Source organism: Amphiura filiformis, chromosome 4, assembly GCF_039555335.1.
Source record: "Amphiura filiformis chromosome 4, Afil_fr2py, whole genome shotgun sequence".
Taxonomy (NCBI): Eukaryota; Metazoa; Echinodermata; class Ophiuroidea; order Amphilepidida; family Amphiuridae; genus Amphiura; species Amphiura filiformis.
In genome coordinates this window covers 55,882,999-55,901,211 of record NC_092631.1, presented here as the reverse complement: position 1 = coordinate 55,901,211, position 18,213 = coordinate 55,882,999, and the positions used below count along the sequence as shown (strand labels likewise).

At 36.9% G+C, this 18,213-nt stretch overlaps 1 protein-coding gene across 1 annotated transcript in view; it reads right to left on the bottom strand.

Annotated features, from left to right (window-relative positions):
• Positions 1-18,213, bottom strand: part of LOC140149880 (uncharacterized) — a 328,927-nt gene that overhangs the window by 213,409 nt on the left and 97,305 nt on the right. The gene's annotated exons all lie outside the window — the stretch shown is intronic.

The window sequence follows — 18,213 nt, the reverse complement described above, 5'->3', positions numbered from 1 at the left end:
TTTGACCATGGTCAACCATGTTTTGACCATGGTCAACCATGTTTTTGACCATGGTCAACCATGTTTTTGACCATGGTCAACCATGTTTTTGACCATGGTCAACCATGTTTTTGAAAAATGGCACCACGGCCAGAGACCATGGTCAACCATGGTCTATCTAAAGTGACCATGTTTGACCATGGTTGAACCATTGTCAACCATAGTTCAACAACCAGGGTTTTGACCATGGTCAACCATGTTTTTGACCATGGTCAACCATGTTTTTGAAAAATGGCACCACGGCCAGATGTGAGTCCGTGGGAAGTGCAATGCTGTCTACAGTTGTCTACAGTTCTTAGCTCTGATTGGCCGAGAGTCTACAGTTCATGTCTACAGTTTCGTGAGCTATCTCCTGATTGGTCAAAAGTCTACAGTTGTCTACAATTTTTCTACAGTTTTCTACAGTGTCTACAGTTGGACCAATCAGATTGCACGACTTCGTCACTGTGACGTCACAACAAAATGGCGGCGCCCATGGGAAGGGAAGATGTGCAGCAACTAAATTCATTTGGATTAGCGATTAAACATTGGAATTCCAGGCAATATTGTCATCCATACAAGGTAAAGAATAGTATTAAGTTTATCCTGTCACTACTTCCTTCAGAATTACACTTTCGCATGCGTTTGATCACGACATGAAAGCTTAAACAAAATTACGGTAGCGGAGCCGGAGTAGAATTCGGCAGTTTGGGCGCCCTGTGGCTGTGTATGTGCATGTGTGTGCGAAGCGTCAAAACACTAATGACTGTTGAACTAGTTGAAATTGTGCTCATTTCTGTTGCTTGCTGGCATCAGATTCTTGATTATTATTCACCACATGACCATGACTGATGTAATTTGTAAATTACAAAATTACTTAAATTAATTTGACTTCCAAATTGAAATTTTGAGTGTTTACTCACTGTATGAACAGGGATTATAATTTAAAATTTCATTTAAAAATCACTCTACTTATGTCATGTGTTTCAAGGGACCATTCACAAACACTTGTGAAGGGGGGGGGGGCTGGGCTGGGCTGATACTAAATGAAAAATGCACATTTTTCAGCCCCCCGTGGGACGGACCTAACATTATTTTCAGCCCCCCAGTCCGCATGGTGCTCTGCGATAACACTCCGATCGCCATGCAATCTACGTTTATACGTGTAGTAGGCCAGTGTGACAACCGCCACGTGAACAAGCTACCCCCCATTTGGCCATGAAAAATGATGTACGCCAACCCCGTAGTGTAAACTCATGTTCGATGACTATGAGAACAATTAGGTGATTTTTAAAGCCCCCCCTCAGAGGGATATAAAACTTTCAGGGCCCCTTTTTGGCCCCACTTTATGTTTCTGCTCCAGTACTAGCTGCGTAAGGGCATACCAGTAGCAGTCACAGTGTGTGTTTGTGTGCGTTACTCAAAGCGAATTCTATAGCTTCAATTTGCACACGATAGTTATGCATTCGATGCTAGAGTATATTGCTATCGTTTTTCGGTTGACGGCGTTGACATTTTTGCACGGATGTTATTTATGCCGTTAATGTTGAAATTTGGATGAAAGTTATTTCAATAAGTCAATCTGTACCTTTTGCGGGACCTTTTGATATAAATTTACCTATTATTGAAGTCTAAAATTTTGTTGAATTGCAATTTTAGCAACGTTTTTGATGTGATCACCCGTCGTGACCCACTGTGTTTATTTATGAACTTCCATTGCTCTACATGGTGTCATGCTTCAGCGAATGCAACTAGATTTTGAATGCAATGGTCTCTAGCCTCGAATGTGAAGCTATCAGTGAGCAAATTCGTGGCTAGACCTCTCGAGCAACTCAAGCTTAGAGATCATTGCACTCGAAATCTAGTCAAATTCACTGAAGCATGACACTGTAAAGCAGTGAAAGTTTAGAAGTAAACACAGCCGATCACAACACTACAATTTTGCTAAAATAGGCAACCTTTACACAAAAGATACACTTGAATCATTGTAAATAACTTGCAATCTGCATTTCTACATAACAAAATAACATCCATTGCCTAAAATGTCAGTTGATGTTGATCGAACGGAAAACGACAGAATGGACTCCAGTATCAAATGCGTACAATCGTGCACAAATTTGAAGCTAAAGTTCTTGAGTAAAATGTGCGATTTAAAAATCACTAGTAAAGTACGGTACCGTAATCATGGTAATCAAAATTCAAATGCCGGTAGAATTATGCAATTCAGCGACAGTGGTGATTTGCTATTGATAACAACTTTTGCGACTCCAAGGAAATAATGCGAATCGTCGCTTTTATAATTTTTTTATAATTTTTTTTCATTTCAGGACACCATCCATTACTGATACTCAAGTGGTGAAGAGATCAGCATCCATTGACTTGGGACTCTGCTTGGGGAGAAAAGGATTGCTCAACCTTACTAATCCCAGTGTCAATATTGGTCCACTGGTTTTGGTAGAGTTGGGTAATTGAAATCTCCCACACACAACATGTCCGGTTCAAGAAATTGTCAAATCCAACCAAATCCTGATTCCTGACATGTCACCTGGGATTTTGTCCATCAGATGAATGGTGTGAGCGTAATAACAACAGCGATGACTACATGTGCCTGTGCCTGATGATGCGACTTGTGGTTTTACAAAGTGCATCAAGATATTTAGGAACATTTTTGAGCTTTTCATGTAGTGTAGCTAATCTGTACCCGATTTCTCATCAGAATATACATATTGTGTAGAAAGCTGACAATGTGGGAGTAAAATAATATCATCGTTATGTATGATCATTCTAATTTGCTGTAGTTCAAGTAGTGATGTAACAGGATTAATTACCAAAGCGATGTATGAAAACATTTTTGAACGTATTGCCCTGCACTAGACATACATGGTAACTTTGTATCGCACCATTAATGATCAAAGAACATGCATAAAGACCTGTACCTGGTCCATGTACGTTTCACTTGCACAGGTACGATTAGTGTCTTTGCAAAGAGCGGTAATTTTTTTAATCTATGATTGCACACATTCACAGACATGACAGGTGATGAGTGTAGCCTACTTTATATAATGTAGGCGACACATCAAAAAACACAATCCGACAGCGACCTTTTCACCTATCGCTGTGGTAATTTATCCTGTTACATCACTACTTCTACCATGAATTAGGGGTATTTTCATGACAGAATTTACGGGCAAAATATAGACAAAAATGTCTGCGGTTTTCAAATTGCAAGGGGAGCAATACTGTCCTTAAAATAAAAAGGGTACATTTCAAGAGCAACATGTCCCTGCTTTGCCGCTTCAGTTTTCACAGTTTTCATCATTTATTTGCATACTTATTACACAGGCTATTTCACCTATTTTCTGTGACGGTTATAATATATGCACATGCTCACTACATTAGGCAGTAAAATTGATAAAAATAGAGCAGCATTTTAGAATATGTGCTGTCTTTACTGCTAATCTAAATTAATGTCAGAAAAGAATAAAATGTTATACAAAAGTTTGTTTCCCCTTGAGTTTGGTAGTGACAGTGCAGCCATTATGGGATAATGTAGCCATGAAAATAAATGCACACATCGCTCTAAGAATCGCAGCATAATTCTCATCGAGCCAGTACTGGTGGGGCAATCAAAATGCTCTTGCACATGTGGATGCTTTATGAAGTGACTACAAACTCCAGGTGAAATGAGGTATAACTAAAAATGTAAACTTGGCATAGATTTAAAATAAATCAATAATATTTCTCCTGGACAGATATACTGATAAACTACAGAAATAATAAATGTATGTTCTCCAACTTGTCTTTCTTTTGTGTCATGTTTTCTGCCCTAACTGATTGAAATTTAGTGGCACTTATATGGATGAAAAAAAAATAATGTGTCATAATATGCTAATATGATAGTATGTGTGTATGCATACTTTTACGGTACATTAAATAAAATGCAACACTTTTGTTCTTCATAGCCTATGCAGGGTTCACCAATATTTCAATTTCCCTTTACTCATGGAACCTTTCAAAATATGTTTGAAGTCTCCGAGCACTTCCGAGGAACCTTAGTTGTAAGTGATTGTTATGGCACAAGAAAACAAAATAACAATGGAAATCTAAAACTGTTTCTTCTTAAAAGTGGGCACCAAAGTTGTTTGAAATAATTGCGGGATTGCCCGGGAATCAAAATAATGAATTTTTAGGGTCCCACTATAGTGTTCAAAGTGGGGTACTGGGCTCAGTATATTCATGAGCCCACATTTCAAAGAAAATGTGGCCCCTAACGAGAAACATTTTTTTATAATGTGGCCTAAACTGTTATTTTCAAACAAGCTACCAACTGAAAATATTTTGGTAAATATTTACGTGAGGCACATGGCTTACAGAAATACATAAAGAAATTGTCGAAAAATTAAACAATTACTTGTGACTTATCGTTCAAATGCGGACTAAATAGGCCTACATGTACCGCTCTGCGACTATTCCCTTTTAAAAGGAATTGTTGTTGAAAAGTTCATCAACAAGAATTCCTTTTAAAAGGCGTAATCCGCCCAAGGGGTATTGCTGTCGAATTGTGTAGACTTTCTAAAGTTCAATATGACGTCACATGGTCCAAACGCCACGGCCAGAGACCATGGTCAACCATGGTCTATCTAAAGTGACCATGGTCAACCATGGTCAAAAATTTGCATGTTTGACCATGGTTAAGAGGGAAATTATGGGGTAAATATTTAACGGAATAAACTGCATAATCATATTATTTAGATTTATTCTGTTAAAAATCTTATTTTAACTTATCAAATTACTAGTTTTTATATTCTATGGTGTCAAATATTTATTCACAACGTTGTAAATACGCATTAAATACGATTAATAACAACAGAGGCGCTTTTTCTCATTCACTACCCAGAGTCAACCATGGTCAGGTGAGGTGATGACCATGGCTGACAATGCTCAGCCATGCTAAAGCATGGTCGACCATGGTATACTTAAAAGTGACCATGGTCAACCATGGTCAGGCGAGGTGATGACCATGGCTGACCATGCTCAGCCATGCTAAAGCATGGTTGACCATGGTATACTTGAAGTAACCATGGTCAACCATGGTCAGGTGAGGTGATGACCATGGCTGACCATGCTCACACATGCTAAAGCATGGTTGACCATGGTATACTTGAAGTGACCATGGTCAGGTGAGGTGATGACCATGGCTGACCATGCTCACCCATGCTAAAGCATGATTGACCATGGTATACTTGAAGTGACCATGGTCAACCATGGTCAAGTGAGGTGATGAACATGGCTGACCATGCTCACCCATGATAAAGCATGGTTGACCATGGTATACTTAAAAGTGACCATGGTCAACCATGGTCAAGTGAGGTGAAGACCATGGCTGACCATGCTCGGCCATGCTAAAGCATGGTCGACCATGGTATACCATGGTGACCATGGCAACCATGGTTGACCATGGTCAAGCCACCATGGCTGATCATCGCTGACCATAGTTAACCATGGTCAACCATGTTTTGACCATGGTTGACCATGGTTGACCATGCTAGCACGGTTGACATTTCGCCTAGGCAATGATACACATTTAAAGGAGAAATGCCTTCAAATTTCTGAAATCAAGTTTTCAGTGCTATTGTGAATGTGGTACGATAGATATTGGGCCATTCCAGGCAAAAGATACACACACCCTATAGAGGATTTCGTATTTCTGGACTTTTCGATCAGCCATGATTGCTGGAAATCCAAACTTTCAAAGTGTCTAAATATGAAACTAAATAAGTGATTTTTTATACATTTCATTGTATTTCCAAGCCTTTTCCAGTAACATTGGCAACTGAAATTCCAGTTGTTTTCAGGAAGCAAACCTGGAAATCCAGACATTTCTTTTATTGAAAATTTACTCCTCTATAGGGGGTGTGCACTTATTTCTGGAACAGCCCAATGCTTATCAAGCTCAATAGCATTTTAAGAAAAGGAGTATTGTTTAAATAATTGCCTGCTCACTAAAACCAGTGACTGACTGACTCACATAAACTAAGAAAAAATTTTAATTTCAATATATAGTTTGGTTAACAAAGTGTTTGAAGCCTATTTATAATGTTATATCCATATAAAGTATTTTTATATCAATTTAAGAAAAACATGCTATTTATAGCAAAGCATTTGAAAGGTTTGCAATATAGTATAGTTTGAAATTCCTCAGAACATTTTTTATTTTTCCTCCCATGACTTGACAATTTCAAATTTGATTACATCTCGTTTCACAGTTTCCCTTTCTTAACCAAATGCCCATTTCTCCATTACCTGTGATATCCGACTTTCAAAGTCAACTAATTTTTATGGTCTCGATATTTTAAAACATGGATACACTTGATATATTCCATCTAGGCAAACTTCTCTACACAATGCAGTACAAATTCCCATTAATCTGTTTATGAGTGTCGAGCGAGCAGTGGAACATCTTTTTCAATGTAACAATATCATGCACTCAAATAACACCAGCGTGTCCAGGATCTTTTCCTGCGGGGTCTCAGAGGGGCTTTCAGAGTTATGCGGGGGGCTTAATGGCTAAAATTGCCAAAAAGCGGCTGATTTTACATGATAAATTGTGGGGGGCTTCAGCACCTAAAGCCCCCTGGACACGCCGCTGAATAATAAAATGGATGCAAGTAGCTGTTGAAAAAAAAAACCCTGAAAAGAAGCGAGTACAGCGAAGCGAGAACATCAAGCCCTTTCTCCGCACAACCTTTTTATCAAATGTGAGGGGTCGGGTAATAGGCTATGGGGTACTTAAATAGGCCTGATTTTACATCCCTAATAAAATATTGATCACTGATCCAACAATTTACACTTTGATTAAAAAAACACATCTCCTTTGTATCCGATGTGATTGTTAAAGATAAATATGCTACTAATTCTAAGGTACCCATTTTCCACTTTAAGGTTCACTTTTCCGCAATTAAGGAAGTTAGGCCCTGAAAAGTTGTTTGTTTCCCCAAACCTGACAAATCTTTTTTTTAAATCGGAGAAAAAAAGTTCAGATCGACCCTACATCTTGGAGAGGTAGTGTGGACAAATTTATACACAACAATATGTCATTAGAACTGGCAATATGTAAAATCTGTAATATGCAGACCCGCTTGTACTACTAGCCACACATGAATATTATTGAAACGAAAGCTCTACCATCAGTTGATACCTGTTGCATTCTTATACTTTTGATACAATGCGAGTCACCCTCATAATGCAAATCATATAAGATAGAGTTTTGCATTGTGATGGCCAAGATATGGCTATAACATGTACTTGGCTCTTAAGATGGTAGGCGATTTCTTTTGGGGATAATGGTCCTCAATGCAAAGGGGACATTGACATTGGAACACTGACACTTAAGACACTGATGTGATTTCAACTTAGTGGCAGTTTCAAAAACTCATTAGTTTAACATTCCCTTTAACATGGGAATACCCAATGACACATTTGGCAAGAAACCAACTGAATGTCATGCCAATGATACAATGAAGGAAGTAGTGGTGCTTCCCAAGAGCGATGCTTAGCTCCATACTTGCCACTGAAGTGGATATGAGGTATGCCTGTATGCTTTAGGTATGAGACTCATTTGGCTTTAAGGGCTTTTCAGTATACTAAGGAAGGTGGTTTTAAGGGCTTTCAGCACCCACATTTTTCTGTAAAATCATGCAAAATCGGCCTTTTTTAGGCACATTTCAGCGACTCACCCCAGCCTAGTACATAAGCAAGATCCTGGAAGCAAGTAATACAAGAAATGCCTAGAGAAAAGCCCTTGTGAGCAGATTTTTAGAATTTGTAGGCACAGGCCTACCATTTAAGCTATGTTACCTCATTAACAAAATGATGATGGTACTATATTATATTGAAGCAGGACCATCAAAGTGACTTGTTGATAATATTCAAGTTCATAGATGTAGATCCTGGGGGATGGTCCATACAATCAACCCATATCAATGTTAATGCCACATGTGTGTATTTTGGACAACATAACAGCATATTTGACCATTTTAGGTTAAAAAGTGCACATTTGTGGTACTTCGCACGGAATTGTTCAAATTTGTATTATTTTTGGCAACATTTTTTTCACAAGTCACACACTTTTGTCAGACCTTCATTATTGAGGAGCTCAATTGCACCAGAGCTCCTACAGCTCTTCTTAACAACATTTCAGGAGTATGATTAACAGAGCTCCTGCAATTTTCAAAATGATGGCCTGATTTGTACCATGGGTCTAGATTCTCTCTACTTTCTTTTTCACAAACCCCATCCCCCCATGTCCAAAAGAAATCTATGCCACTGTTTAAGTTTTCACTCATACGAGTAAGTTGCTATTGGCTGCATGAAACTGTGTCATATTTCATTCAACCTAATTTGCTAATTTGCCATTGGCTCCATTAAACTGTGTCAAATTCAAAAGTTAAATATTGAGATCAATCTACCCTTTTGGCCAACGCTTATCCCTAATCCTGTCCCTCTACCAATCAATTATAGCTGAACCATTGCCTTCATATCAGGAAATATTGCAAAGACTCACATATCTAAGAATAGGTTATTTGTGCATGCCTACACATAAAGCTACAAACATATGACTGTATTATCGCTTTCTTTTCTCTTACATGATGAAATGTTTACCTACGAGGCACATTATGAATTGACAGCTAAGTTGCTGCATTTCAAATCCCAAAACATTTGCCAACTTTGATAAAATTAAAACCTATTTACAGCGAATTCTGTTTGATTTGGCACAAGATTGTGCATTTATTTAGTTCAAGTGTTCTAATGACCTTATAAAATTGTAACTTTCAGTCATCAACTTCAGAAACATACAAATTTATGTACTCCTGATCTACAAATCCAAGTTGTATACAGATCACAGTACTTTATCAATTTTTTCTAGATCCATGGAAATATTCTAGCAATGTCAAACATGACAAACCATAATTACTGCAGACATCATTTTTAGAAGCTCTTTCATTTAGTGCCAAGAAATTATACATCACATAATTTGAAAAGCAAGTATACCTGATGTTATGCTGCTTGGCACACAACCACAAATTTCACTGAATGTAGACGCACTGACTGTACATAGTCAGATGTTATTAACAAATACAGTTGGAAAGTTTTCAACACAGACTGCCTATGATTGTTAACAAGTCAGTTCAGGAAAGAAACTATAGTACACCATTTAAACTTGATGAAAATGTTTTAAATATCCATAATTGATTTCACCATCATTTGGTTGTACCATATTTTTTCCAATAAATGCCGATGCCCCAATAAGCAATGATAAGAGGACACCGAGCGATTTTTCAACTTTTAGAACGTAATACTACTAACCACACACCCAAAAAAAAGTTTTATCAACCTTACCTACACAATATCTACCCCCCCAAATTAAATGCCAGAATTGTTGGCCAAAACAACCATCATCATGTTTCAATGGAGATTCCATAATATTACAGGTACCACATAATATTCATTCCATTAAATGCCCATACCCCAATAAGTGCCCATCTAGCAATTTTTGAATGTTGAATGTGATACTATTAACGGCACACCCAAAAAGTGTTGTTAAGCTTACCTACACAATGTCTTTTCATGGAAAAAATTTTCATCAAATTGTTGGCTAAATAGCCATGCTAGCTTTTTGTTTTGATGCTATAAATTGGTCCAGATGTGTACAACAAATAAGGTTACACATATCTTTTTACATTTCGTAAAATATTAAGGAGAGTTATGGATCCTATAGTTCCTTTTTGCTAGTGACTATACTAAGTGGCCTACATGTAGACAGTTTGAGGTTAACAAACAAAGTCACTATGAACCATTGGTAATTGGAAAAGACTAAGCAACAACCTAACAGGAACACACAATTTCACAATATAAAATTGAGGGCAAGTTTAAAAGTTACACCTGGCCAAGGTATAAATATTGACCATTGTTTTGTAACTCAATTTGTAGAGATTTAATTTATCAAGACAATAAAATTGCTAATTATGGACAAACTGTCTGGGAGCAAGTTTGAAATAGTACACCTGGCTATGATTTTGTAACTTTTCTTTTGTGTACAGAATTCTGCACACATTTGTCAGGTGGAGAATATTTTCAAGATCAAAAATTCAAAATAATGGGAAATCTACTTCTGTATTAATTTTGTTTGGATAAAGTCCAAAACCATCTTGGGCATGTAAATAGATGCCAAGAAAGTATTTTCTCCATGCAATGAAGTTGGTATAATTGATAACTGATGATTGCAGAATCTGGGAGAAAATGATACCTGTTTACTTAAAAGAATATCAGAAGGAAAGTGCTAGGCACCCATCAGTCATTAAAAAATTGCACATGCTTTGATCTTTCCCCATCTTCACTTCCCCAAACTGACTCTGTTTTTGACCACATTAATTTTTTCAATGTTGGTTTGTACTGCCAATTTAATAATTGTTCAGCAATTGATTGCTATCATCTCCAGATATTAATGACTCAAGTTATATTGGTCATTGGCTCACTGAAGCCATGTACCAGCATTAGCACCGGCATGTACTTTTGGCAAAATTACTGATGAGTCAAGTGTGCACTAATAATCTACTTTCAAGTTCAAATTCACCCATTTGCTTTCCCTTTTCTCAGTACTTTCAACACAAGTTTTCTCTTATTAAAGAGTTTAACCACACTATCCCGATAGACAAGATATCAGTACAGCATCACCATTCGCTGAAGATGCTAGTCAAACTGGTGAAAACATTCCAAGTGAGCAAAAAATAGTGCAGAGTTGAAGAAACTCTCTAGGGCCTCATCATCCACTACTATGTATGAATATCCAATCGTACATTTTCTCTTATTATATTTTATTTCACTTTTTATATCCCTTCTTCTTTTTCCCATTTCTTGAACTTCTCCAGGTGAGTGGGCATATTTGAGAACTTTTGGCCTTCATCAGGCAGAAAATCAGACCACTATGCTGTGTGTAGTGGAAGAGGGATCTGACATTGTAATCTGAAGGCACACATAGTACACAGGATAGTACACTGAAGCATTACCGCATATAAAGAAGACTGTGATTGGGTTGTCATTCTTAACTCCATTTTGCATTGGGAAAAATTGGAACAATCACAGCAATCTGCATGATGTCACACTTTATTTTCAGAACTCCCGAAGTTCATGCAACCTTTTGTTCTCAAGCTGTGCCTTGCAAAAGCACTGGTCATTGCTAAATCATGCACAAATCTTCCAAATTTCCACTCATCGCCATTGAATACTCATGATAATATTTTCAGCGTACGATTGCGTGACTGCATGGGGTTGAACGAACAATGCTATTTTATACATCAAAAGAAACCCTAAAGATTTTCATTATCTGGGCTCCCGAACTTCATCACTTATTTGGTTCAAAAGTTCTGTCAGTATTTGTGAAAAAAGATGCATGCTCTCCTGTATATAAGTGCTTGTGCGTAAGTTGGGTTTCGCAGATGACACAAAGTTTTCAATATAGGTCAATTGAACTCTAGCATCCACCCGACTACTGACGACAAGATGAGGTCAGAATAATATCTGCCCATAATTGATCAAGTTCAGTTTACTAACCTGAAGAGGAACAAGACCTGCTTCAAACAAAAGCAAATGTAAGATACAATGTTAAAAATATCCCACTTGGTCAAGGCTGGTTTGACTTTGAACACTTTATTTAGCTACCTGATTTCCTAAAACATCTTCCTGATGACACATAATGTACTGAAGAAGGTATACTGATGAATACTCAATGAACTGGTTTCAATCAAATCAGGTCAATAAGAGATTGGATACAGGTGTGTATGATGGTCAATAACCTGGCAGGAACCATAGAAGATTCTATGCAGGAACATGATCTTAGTAATGACACAATTAGGGAATTATGTGTCAAACTAACAGCAATTTGGTCAAGGGCATGTAACTTTGATGTAATAGGTGAAAGAAAGAAGTAAACTAAGACATAATGACACATTAAGATACATAATACAAAGAAGATGTGTCCATGTGAGGTCAATGGTGCAATTGGGAAGAACACAATTTTCAACTATAATTGGACTAAATTAGGCTAATAAGGTTCATTTGTATCAACATAGATAAGGATACAAACTTGATGTTATATACATGCCTGCAAACTGCAAAGTTATTAGTGAAACTTTAGTTTTAAATGACCCAGTTAAGGTACAGACAATCCAAGAATATGCATGTATGCTACATAAGCTCAACAGTGAAATGGATTCAGATGTGTTTGCTGGCCAATTAGTCGAAGGAACATGATTTTCAACTTCCATTTATCATGCAACTAGGTTTGGGCAATGTGTTTCATATTCCCCTGCAGTTTGGTCAAGGTTGATGGACTTTGATCTCTTATGTTCAATGTTAATCAAAACATTAGTTTTGATTAATACAGTAAGGAACACATGATTAGAGAATGTACCAGATAAAGATAAAATTGCATTCAGGTGTACTTGATGGTCAGCAACCAGGAAGGAACCGAATCTTCATTAATATCACAACTTTCAATTAAACAAAATGTAGTCAAGGAAGTGAGAGTTTGATGCAATCTGTGCTCACTATAAGGGACCATTCACAAACACTTATTGGGGGGCCTGATGCAAAATGGGGGCCCTTAAAAGTAAAAGTTTTGACCCTCCTGCCTGAAAAAATTGACCACAAATTTTTCCGGGAAAATTGAGCTTATATGCTTTTCTATGGGGTTGACCCATAATTTTCATGTCAAAAAGTGGGGGCCCTGAAATTTTTGAGATCTGAAAGGGGGGGCCAAAAAATTTTTGTGATGAAATTTGTTTGCATCAGACCCCCCTAACAAGTGTTTGTGAACGGTCCCTAAGTTGTTGTGATGACACACTATCATGATGGTACATTATAACCAGTAGATATGTAACACTGCATGGTCAATGTTGAATTCAATTCAGGTGTGATATCCTTGATTCCATTACACATAGTAGATATGAAGAAGCAAGTCTCCTCAGGGACCAGTTCATTTGGAGCAAAGACTCAAAACTGACACAACATAGGACTTGTGGCTACTCAGTTGACATTACTGTGCCTTCATACACCATGAGTCAACTACGGCAATGAATCATACATAGGATAGGGGTGGTATAAGGTGAAAATGAATTACTTTAATGATCTTGATGTATCAAAGTTTGGATTGGAAGTTGCTGGTGAATTGGTATCCACATGTTCTGCTGGGGAGTTGCTCATTTTGTTCAAAGGGGATTCTTAATTGTTTATATCTATATTTTAGTCTTCTTCTTAGATGCTCTATACCGCCATGCATGCTGAGACAAGAGATACAGTAGTAACCATCACAAAGATTCATAAGAAACTTACAAAGATAAGCAGAAACACTAATTCATGTAAAAGAAATCATTCAAGAATGGAAACCAAAGTAGCCACAATCTGCTGATTTGGCGAAGTTTATGGCGCATACGGAAGTGTGATTGGCTAATTGAATCATGTCATCATCACATCGGCATCTCATTCGTTGCTCAAGCTGTGTGGCAACGTAAGCCCTAGTTCTTTTTACGCGATAATCAGACAGAGCAGACGAACACCGCTGAAATAAATTGATGAAGAACATTGCTAACCATTCTTAAAATCAGTCTTGTTTTCATAAACCAGCACCTGTCATCTACTACCACTTTTAACTAGGAAAAGAAAACAACATTAGATATTTGAATGCCACATCACACTTTTACAGATATAAAAACCGCCGAGCATGGTCATGCCATGATGGCCCAAAACACTCATTGAATAATTTCCAGTTTCATTCAGGGGTGCAACTCTAAACAGGTACAGTGCTCTAATCAACATTTATCTAGGATAACCGCCACAGCCAGGATCAACAGGTTTTCATACATGTTAACAGGGACACTGAGGACTCAGTATTAAGGGTTTTCTTTTTGCTAGGAGACTTTAGGGCATCTACCAGAGCAAAGAAACATGACTGCAGAGACTCAAAGACAAAACACTACACACCTAAGCACAAGATTCAAGTACTCAAGGGATGGTGTATGAACATTTGGACAGTATTTTTGTGGGACATGAGAGCACATCAGACATATCGAAATGGATTCTGAATACGAAGATGTTTTTGAAATTTGCGATATAATACACATTTTATGGCAAATGATTAAAATTCGATATTTTTGATATTTAACAGTCCTCGAAGTAAACTTTATAAATCTAATATATGTACTTAAAGTGTAAGTAGCTGGGATGAAAAGCCAATGATCAATTGAACATTTTGACCTTTCATATTGAAGATATGGCTTTTCCCCCCAAAACACTAAAAAAATAGGTTTTTTTTGGGGGGGGTAGGGGGGAAAATATATATCTTCTATATGAAAGGTCAAAATTTTCAATTGATCATCAGCTTTTTATCCCAGCTACATATCATTAGCTTTAGAAAGTTTACTTCGAGGACTATTAAATATTAACAATATAAAAATATCAAATTTTAATAATGTCATAAAATTTGTATCATATCGCAAATATCAAAAAATCAAAATTATTTGATATCAGGACATTCCTCGCATTCAGAATTCAATTTGATGTGTGATGTGCTCTCATGTCCCATAAAAAATACTGTCAAAACGTTCATACCAGAGGCCTTAACCATTTTTATCCACTTTTGAGAGAGTTTCAGAGTAACCAAGAGTTAAATGAAGTAGGCCAAAGACACCACGGGCAGAAGAGGTCAACTTACCTGTCATTACTTGATGGGACGTTGCAGATAATTCACTGCTGAAAGGGAAGGGAAGAGAGTCCAGTATCCAACAAATTACACAACTGGGTTGGGGTTAAGTTTCAAATTTACACCTACATACCTGGTCAAGGCTAGGATGGAAATTTGATGATTCAAATTTGTTCTGCTACCTGAATTTATTAACCAATATTCCATTATTAGTGACACACATGAGTACAATGATGAAGTTCAAATGAATATGAGGTCAGTATGAAATCAGAATCAGAATCAGAATCTTTATTGATATTTACCACACATTAGGTATAATCAATGTAAACAATACATGTAAGTAAACAACACAAGTACATAAAACACAAGATAATATTTACAGTTTAACATAATAAAATGCTATAGTACTTTGTAATACTGAGCACACACTATAAGGAATGTAAAGTATGGTATATTTAAATGTCATGAGACATCCGTGTAGTAAAAGCACCATTAACATATTCAAGGATTAAAGAAATACAATCATATTCCTCTGCACTCATAATTAGAAGGAAAACATCATTATCACTGAGTTTATCAATATCGTAAATTTCCTTAACACCAGAAAATAACTTAGTACGAAGATCGTCATAATGAGAGCACTTCATAATAAAATGGAACTCATCCTCAACGACATTCAAATTACAGAGTTTACAGAGTCGTTGTTCAACATCTATTTTTGGATGACAGTGGCGACCTTTTTCAATCATTAAACAGTGAGCACTAATTCTAAGTTTACTAAAATTTAATCAGATTCAGGTGTAGTATTCACGATTTGTAACCTCATGAATATGTACGTTGTGAGTGATCTAATCATATTTTATTATTTGTAAAAACACAAACACAAATCGGGTTCATTAATATCTCACAATTGACCACAAAATGTGTAATTGTTCTAAAGTAAATTATTAGTAACCTCCGCGCGCGCGCTGTATTGTGCGTCAAACCGGGGCGTCAAACAAACTGTGCACGCTGGCTGCCGCATTTGGATTGCGCGCTACCATATTTGCACACTGTGGTACGCACTTTTGTTACTGGTCATCCAGTTTTAGCCTGTTAAAGGGAAGATGTAAAAATTATTCATATTTACAAACTTTTGAGGAAAATTGTGTGTTAAATGTGGTTAATAACTTAACATCGGTAATATGTCGGGCATTGTGAAAAATCTAAACATTTTGCTTTGGATCTCAGAATATTCCTCGGTTCCAAAGACAAAATGTTTAGTTTTTTTCACAATGCCCTCCAAATAACCGATGCACTGTTATTAACCTCTTATCATCTTCTTATGGTGTCCACACACGCTACCTATTGTGTTTCAGCTTAAGCTGGACACAACTCTTAGCAATATTGTTCTCTGCAAGTTGTCTGAGAAATTCAAAATGGCGAACAAGATGCAGCACCTTTCGAGCGAAAATACAGCTTAGCATAGGTTCATCAGCATGCAGAAATGTTTTTCAAATACATTGCACCATATGGTATTTCACAATATAAAAGTAATGGAAAGAAAAATGCAAATGTTCATTATGTTTCGTATTGACAAAATAACAATTAGCTCTTATGACGTCACTATATAAACAACGTACAGGTATTGATAATTAATTAGGTAAAACCAAATATGGAGGTATTCAAAAGCATGCTAACTAGAAGGCTCAACAAATCAGAATACAGTCCTGGTATCCAAAATTATGTAAATGAGTTGAAGGTTACATGAACATGTACAGTATTTTGCATCTAATTATAGCTATACACAGACTGTAGTAAGATGAGCCAGGATTGTTTTTAGGTTGATCTGAGATGGGACACTTGGTCACTTGGAAATCATTTTAAATTCTCAAAATATCCCTTACAATTTTGCTTGTAATTAATTGTCAATAGAAGTTTAGTAGTCTTGAAGTACAGAAGAGGAAAGTGGGTGTTTTGTGTCAAGGTCTCAGACAACCATCATCCTCAGCCTACAAAATGACCTGATTTCCAAGTTTCTGAAGACTCAGATCAGATGCGCGACTGACCTCATTTAGTAATCAATACAAGTATGTCTATAAGCTTCTATAGTCCATGGGCCCAGAAGCGGATAACAAAACAAAACAAATATATAGTTCATCAACTCAGAAGTACAAAGTAAATAGACCTCGGCAACTGGAGATATGAGAATAATTATTTCAGTGCAATGCGTGTGTAAATGCTTCTTAGGCGCGTCAACTGCTGCGCGATCTGTACTTGCCGAGCGCAGCACGCTCTTTATGTGTCACGTTTTCTAACACGCAGTGCGTGTGACGCGAAGCATTGACCCCAGATGCCACAGATTTTTTTTCGTACTTCTGAGTTGACTGACTATAATGTCATTGGTACTATTTAACCAGATTGATTATAACCTTTCAGAGTGATTGCCAAATAGGGTGCAACTCTACGAGTCTTATTACAAGACTGATCTACCTAAACCCTAAACCCCAACCCTAAACTCCGTAAACGATAACCAGCTGAGTTTGCCAGAAATTCCTTTCTCTTGATGTAAGGTTGAGAGTAAAATGTTTGATGGAATCTTTATTTCTCCTTGACCTGACTTCTGCACTAGATATCCATTGATTTTGTCAGCAGATAAAAAGTACTTCATTTTGATTTCAGACAGTAATAACAGTTCTCTATATCTAATGACATCTTTTGCAATTTGACAACAGTCATGCTTCCTGATGGTTCTGGATGGTCTTCCAGTATGAGTATTCCCTCCTCCCAAGTCTCTCACATTTCTCTTTCTGAAGGAATCGATATGCAGAGTTGCAGACACTTTCTTCCTGGAAAAATGGTCAGTCTAGTCAAATCACAATTAATTATCCTCAATTTAATAAGAAACTATGACTTTTCCTAAGTCACAGATAGCTGCCATCAATATGCATGAGGTCACCCATTTCACAATTATATTCACTCATTTTGCCTATTACCCTTCATTTATTTAGATAACAAGACAAAATTACTGTCAAGGGTGATATTTTCACGGTATTAATTTTTTTTACAATTTGAACAGTTCAGAGCAATTTCGCGGTTTCTTATCCAACCAATTTCAAACAGTTGCATATTAAAGTCGATGGGTAAAATATATTTTCCCAGGCTTAATATTTGCAGTGTTGAAATCCACCGAAAAAAGGAGCAAAAATAAAAATTTGCGAAAATTTCCCACTTATATAGTACCTCTCAATTTCAATATAAATTTGGATGACTTTTTAAATGATTCGATTACAGGTGCCCTTGTCCATTCAATAACTTAATCAATTAGAAATTAAAAGGTACATCTTCAAAGGTTGATGAACTATCTATCATACTAAGAAAAATGTACTATGGGATGGGTGACTTCATAAATGTAGTTGGGCCCTAGTAAGTTTAGGTTTGCTTAAAACCAAAGCATAACT